At 40.1% G+C, this 7,152-nt stretch overlaps 1 protein-coding gene across 1 annotated transcript in view; it reads right to left on the bottom strand.

Moving 5' to 3' along the window:
* LHFPL3 (LHFPL tetraspan subfamily member 3) overlaps positions 1-7,152 on the bottom strand; it is a 442,507-nt gene that overhangs the window by 288,690 nt on the left and 146,665 nt on the right. The gene's annotated exons all lie outside the window — the stretch shown is intronic.

The raw sequence follows: 7,152 nt of genomic DNA, 5'->3' as shown, positions 1-7,152 counted from the left end.
AGCAAGCCAGGAAGGAGGCAGGATGGAAGAGTTCTCTGCAGCAGACTCTCTGCCCAGACCATCCAACACAGCTTTTGCAAGGTAGACTGTGAATTCCTTTTTGTGGTTACCCCACCCCAGGTATATAGGGATCTGCTTGCCATAGGGCTTTGATGGGGCGGGGGGGAGAGACTGAGAAGTCTCTGAATATTTAATTTAAAACAGATTGAAAAATTTCTGGCTTTTTACTATCTAAAAAGGCCTGTTGCTTGTTTCATGGCAGAAAATTACAAAAACTTCTGGAACAGACAATATTATATTCATTCATTCATGTATAAATGCACTTATGTTCAAGTTGTTTTGCACCCCAGAAGGTCTGAGTGAGAACTGTGAATGTGTTGTGCTTTTATTTTATTTTATTTTTCTTGTGTGTGAACTGCTCTCCAATAACTCACAGGACTTCAGGTTACATCTGGCCAACATGTGAATGCAGAACCTCCATTCCAGAGGAGATGTGTGTTAAAGGGCTTTAAAAGCCTCGTGTGAAAAACCTCCTGGAATCAAACTTTACTGAATTTGTTCAAGAATTCTGAGAAAACAAAGATAGGCTCACCCTTGCATGGCTGAAAGTCTCCTTTGCTAATCTGTAGCAAGGAGGCCATTTTAATAATTAGTGTTTCTGGTGTGTTCTAGGCATTAAAAGTAGCACAAATATATAGTACTCAATGTATATCACTATATATTGTGAAGTGTCCGTGTGTGTATTCAGTGAAATATATTTCCAGGCAGCATACTTATTTTGAAATATCAGACTTAAATCCTTGGGGGCCTGGGGTGCGTGGAGGCCCTGGACATTGAGGGGCTGGTGGCCCATTTTAAAATCTCATCTTGGCCCAGTCCAACCTTGCTATGCCCCTGGCAATCACTACACATGGGTTTCTGCACAACACCTGCACAGAAGAAACTTCCATGTAGAAAATGTGTCTCTTGTAAACTGACCTTGAATTTTCCATCCATGACTGGGATATCTGAGATTTAGAATCAATAATAAAAGAACAGCACACTGCTTGTGATGGGAAGGGGCAAATTACAATTATTTCGTCGGGCAGGGGCTTGTTTTGGCCCTGGCAGAACTTGGCTGTCTGCTCCTGTTGAAAATTCCTCTGTCTAGTGTAGCAAACTAATGTATCCTCCTCCCTCCTGGTATCAAAGTAAGCACTAGTGGTGAATGCACATATACCCCATCATGAGCCTACAGTCATCATAAGACAAAGGCTGGCAGGAATCATTCACCGGTTTATAGACACACACACACCACCACCTTCTTCTTCCCCTATTTTGCTAGTGGCTATTTGGGCAGGTGATCCTCTAGTCTAGGACAAAGTCATGTTTTTTAAAAAGCATGATATGAGACAGAGAAAATGACACTTGGAATCCTCACATAACTCCTGACTGTTGTTCTAAGTCTTTTACAGAGATGGCTCATGTTTTCAGGTTTTGATCAACAACCATGCCTAGATGGTACAGTGTTCCTTTTAACAGGGATTCCCAGATATTGTTGACTACAAGTCCCATCATTCCTGTTTGGACAAGGGCGCAATTTCAGTGCTTGCCCTAGGCGCTATTTCCCCTAGATATGCCTCTGTATACTACTCCCACTCACCTGTGTTTAAACCTCATCTTTTTTAACTTAGGCATTTCAATCTCAATTATTTCCCTCTCCTCCCTTCCCCCTTTTCTTACTTTCTGTCTGTTTGGAATGTACATCTACAGGCAAGGTTAGTATTATTTTGTTAGCACAGTGCTTAGACTCAGATGCTATATAAATATTGCTACAGAATATATACGTATTAAATATATATTTTATTATTATTCATATTCAGATAAAACACCCTAATGATTAAAGCCTTAAACTATTCTTATTCTACTGTTTTGTCTCTAGGAATATGTGACCATGTATAGGATGAATGTTGCAGAATGTCCCCTACTCTGCTGAAGAATGAGCAAGCTCTATTTTAGAACTGTAAATAAATTAGTTATAGAATCAATTGATCAAAAGAAGAGGTTTGTTTGTTATGCAGTGGTAGACACAGAAATAAAAGTGTTTGAAAATGTGAACTGAACCATTCTAGAATGCTGTGAAAACATCCAAAGGTGTTCTACAAGGTCATTTTGAATATTTCACAGAAAATGGATGACATCCTGAATAAATTTGCTCAAGGATGTCCCATTGAAATTAAAAGGACACGTTAGGCATGCTTCTTAATTTCAGTGGGACTTCCTTGAGTAAATTTAATCAGGATGTCAGGCACTAACTATATTTGTATGAATTAAGTTTCCTGCATAATTTAGAAGAACCAATCCTGCAAAATGTGTGGCTGAGGAAAACCTACCAGATTTTACCAAAACTAAGATCTGGTGCCAGAGATTTCTCCTCTTCCAGGCACTCTCATCTTCCAACTCAAAGGCTGCTTTTCAGATGCAACACTAAGCCAGCGTTTAGCATTATGAGCTGTAGCTGCTATTGGCTTGCATGCTTTCTCCTCTCCTCACATGCAACAGGAGGCGATTAGAAGCTTCTGTTTTAAGTTTGAAGGAAACCATATACTTTACCATTGTATTGGAACCCCGCAAACTATGGTTTGTGCAAACCATAGTTTCCACAAATCAAACTATGCTTTTGAATCCTGGTTTACAAGGAAGCTATAATTTTCCAGGTTTGGATGAACTTGCAAACTATTTGCCACATTTTGCAATCAGAGGTTTCCTCCCTGCACATGTGAGAAAGGGGATAAGGAAGTATGTGAGCCAGAGGCTGTTCATGCTTTAAGTTGCAAACTATGTTTTAGAATTACATCTGAATGCAGCCTGTGGGCTTGTTCAGATATCATGTGGAACCTCAGTTAGATCTGGGCTCTGCACAGTGTTCCTGAGCCTTCGGAGTACATACTCCTCCCTCCCATCCTTTTGCAAGCATCTACTTTCTATCTAGGTTAAAATAACCAGAGATTGGTGGGTTCAGATGACACGACCAATCACAGCTTATTCTAACCCACTTGCTTCAAATAATCCAAGCTCTGTAACTCATTTCAAACCTTGGATGTAGATCTATTTAAAGCAAGTAGGTTAGAATAAGCCAAGATTGGTTGGTCTGGACCAAACACCCAATCTTGGCTTATTTTAACTTAGATGGAAAGTAGACACTTGCATGAGGATAGGACAGGAGAATGTGTGTTCCTGAGGTTCTGGGATATCACATGGAGCACGGCCCTAACCAAGATTCCACATGATGTCTGAGCCAGCCCTTTACAGTTTCCTGTTCAACAAGAGCAAGACAATACCAGCACCAGCCCAGAATCATGTTGCTATGGGGAAAATTGTTACTCAGTTAAGCTGTTTTCTTTTCAGCCTTTTGAAAGCATATATTGCAACAAAACACAGATAAAGCAAAAAACAATGCCCTGAGAGAAGAAAATTATATTTTCTTTGGAGCTTTAATTTCTTTCTGAACATGTATGACAGCCCTAAGCTCTTTATGTGATTTAACACATTTTAATATACTTGTCACCATTCTGGCTTACACAATAAACTTTGGAGATGATGTGTATTTCTAAAATAACCTGGAAGCCAAGCAATATGTATTACTCTTCTGTCATATTCCATTATTTTCTATTAATGAAAAATAGTGTGCTTTCAGATATGCTATCCAATACCCTAGTGCATATTGCTAGGCACCAGCTATTTTATTTTTCCATTTCATTGATATCCGAGGGCCAGTTCAAATGTTAAGACACCCCCACAAACACTGCAGAGAAATTGTTTCCTCATGAAAGCATTTCACGCAGCAGCTCTGATCTTTGTAAACAACATTGTTCCACGTTGCTAGGAATGAACACTTGGTCATCTCCACACCAGTGCCACATCTTCTGGATGGGCATTGGCACAAGACAGTTCTCCTGATCAATTTCAGCCACAGAAGCAATTTCTTTGTATGTGTATATGTACATGCCAGAAAAACTTTCACAGGGCATTCAAAATTGAACAGTGACAGCTTTTTAGAGGAACTACTAGAGCTCTTGTTGCAAATAGCTGGAACTGGACAATGCAATGGCTCCATTTACTCCAGGGCTGCTCAGCTTTGGCCCTCCTGCAGATATTGGCCACTGTGGCTGGGGATTATGGGAGTTGTGGTCCAAAAACAGCTGGAGGGGGCCTAAGTTGAGCAGGCCTGATCTACTCCTTTGAATATTCAGTGATCCGCCAACCCTGCCTTTAGAACATGCACTTCCTTCTCTCTTTCAGTCATTATCTGATGGTATTAGCATAGTCAACTAGTATTTTAACAATGAATCAACAAAATATTATAGATAATGTACTGCCTTGGTAAGACAGCAAAAGGGGATCCCACCTACTTAGCTTCTCAGGTGACTAGTTCCCAAGATACCCTATCAAATCATCATTTATTTATTTATTTATTTATTTATTTATTATTTCTTGTTTACATAGTCAGACATGTGTTATTGACTCTGTTTTATCCAGACATCGAGTCCTTTCCAAGGACCTGGGATGGCTGAATTTTATTATCTTTATTGTTGTTGTTGTTATAATAGATATCATTGCAGAATATAGGCTGTTCCCAGTAAAGCTGCTTTTTGTAATTGGCTGATGGTGATTTCTGTGGCCCCTATGGTGTTGAGGTGCTCTTCAGGGTGTTTTGGGATTGCACCTAGGGTGCCATTTACTACTGGGATTATTTTGGTCTTCTTCTGCCACAGCCTTTCAATTTCAATTTGTAGATCTTTGTATTTTGTTATTTCTTCTATTTCTTCTATTCTGCTATCACCTGGTATTGCTATGTCAATTATTTTAACTTGTTTTTCTTTCTTCTCGACTACAGTTATATCGACTACAGTTATATTATTATTATTAAAATATGTATATACCACTTTTTAACCAAAATGGTTTTTACATTCAAGAACATACATAACTATGATACATGAGGGTGCTAAATAAAATAATTCAGAACAAGCTCAAGAGTCTTTAGAGCTCTTAAATGGTTTTATTAAAAGGTATACTCATTGGATGTCAATATCCATATCACATATACTGCCAACCTTTCCCTTTGTTTTGCCTCCTATAGATTCATTTTCAGAGGTGTGGTTTTATATTTTAAATGATATCTAAACTGAGTTGTGGTGATGTGGCTACTTTATCACCACCACAACTCAACTCACAATTACTGTGATGCCAAAAGGGAATGAAAGGGGTTGCATTAAATGTGGAGCTTGAAAAGTAATCTATGTTCTACTGTTGTTTGGAGCTGCTCTAAGCAGAACGTGGCTGTAGAAAAACAGTAGACAAATATTTATTTATTTATTTACATTTTATATCCCGCTCTTCCTCCAATGAGCCCAGAGCAGTGTACTACATACTTAAGTTTCATCTCACAACAACCCTGTGAAGTAGGTTAGGCTGAGAGAGAAGTGACAGGCCCAGAGTCACCCAGCAAGTATCATGGCTGAATGGGGATTTGAACTCGGGTCTCCCCGGTCCTAGTCCAGCACTCTAACCACTACACCATGCATTTTCAATTTATTAAATGACAATAAAACAAAACATTTTAAATGATGGAGAATAGATTAGCCCTTATGATGCCATCATCACAGTCAGCTATTAGTTATCACTGTACCAGAAATCCCAGCAAAATGTCTGGGGATGGGAAGAGAGTCACCTCTCTGTTATGCTCACAAAGCAAACTTATGCTAGCAAGTCAGGATTTGTTTTGCTCCTTTGATTCGTGTTAGCCCTTTTGTTCAGACAAGGAGTAATACGCAACAGAGATTCTCATGGACTTCTATGTAACTTAGTGGAGAAGATTTTAAATTAAACCCAAGAAGTTCTAAGAAGAACAAATGGAGTCTACTTTCCACTTCTTTCAACATGATGAGTCTTACAACACTCTCTGGAAGTGTAATGGAATGCATTGCTGTCTTGTGCTCGTTTAAGTAAAATGAAACTGCTTCTAATTTAAGTAGCTGGCCACCATCTTATTTCAAGGCACCTTTTAAATGTGATGAACAGGGGAAGAGCAACTGGCCCTATCCAACACCAGCACAGCATCCCTCCATGGGCTGTTGCTGGTGTCTAATATGCTTATTTTTTAGATTGTGAACCCTTTGGGGACAAGGTTCCATTTAAAAAAAAAATTATTTCTCTATGTGAACCGCTTTGTGAACTTTTGTTGAAAAGTGGTATATAAATATTCGTCATCGTCGTAATAGATGCCAGACTGAAATAGAAATACTCCATCAGGAGGTTTTACAGATAGGGCTCCCCACCCCACCCGTCTGCCGAATCCACTCCTGATTAGAGTGTGCCAGTCCACATATTCGCTGGACTTAACCCAACCTCCCTGCGGGCTATCAGGGACCAGGACAGACAGGGCTTTGTTTTTCTTTGAACGGAGGATGTGAATTCTGGCTTAGCCCGAGTTATGTCCGGGGTAAAAAAATCCTCTATTTCCAGTAGATTGATTTGTTTGTTTGAATTCTATACTGCCCAAACTTTCATCACATTTGGAAAAAAACTCCAGGGCTTCTGCTTTCTCCAAAGGTATTGATGGAGGTGCTGATGGCTATGTGAAGGAGGTGTTGATGACTATGCAAATGGTCCATCTAATCCCTCAAACCTGCTGTGAAGCAGATTTGCTCTTCAGATACCCTGAGGCATAGAGCCATGTGTGAAAAACCCAGGATCCCCTACATCTCCTCCCTGTACTTAAGTTTAATTTATCCCATAGTCCCTGACTACTGGCCACTGGGGCAGGGGATGATAGAAGTTGTAGTCCACCAACAGCTGGAGGGCCAAAGTTGCGCACTCTTGATCTAAATCAAATGGCATCAGGTTCACTGCCAGGCACTGTTTTAGTCAGATATGTGCTTGCCCAAACTCTGGCTTGCTTACTACCTCAGTTTTTTCACAGACTCTCCTAAAGAAATACATAATGTGATTGTAACCAATAGGTGTTTGGGCATACATGTACCACACAGATCAAAGAGGAGACATTGAAGCAGGTCTCACGATCAAGGAGACCCGCCTTGGGAGAGCTTAGCCTGCTCTCCCCACACACAAACAGTCAGTCTGCTCCGGGTGGCCGAATTGGCCGCCCACACA

The sequence above is a fragment of the Hemicordylus capensis genome, chromosome 5 (genome assembly GCF_027244095.1).
Source record: "Hemicordylus capensis ecotype Gifberg chromosome 5, rHemCap1.1.pri, whole genome shotgun sequence".
Lineage (NCBI taxonomy): Eukaryota > Metazoa > Chordata > Lepidosauria > Squamata > Cordylidae > Hemicordylus > Hemicordylus capensis.
The sequence above is the reverse complement of the archived record's forward strand: the minus strand, read 5'-3'. Positions and strand labels throughout refer to the sequence as shown.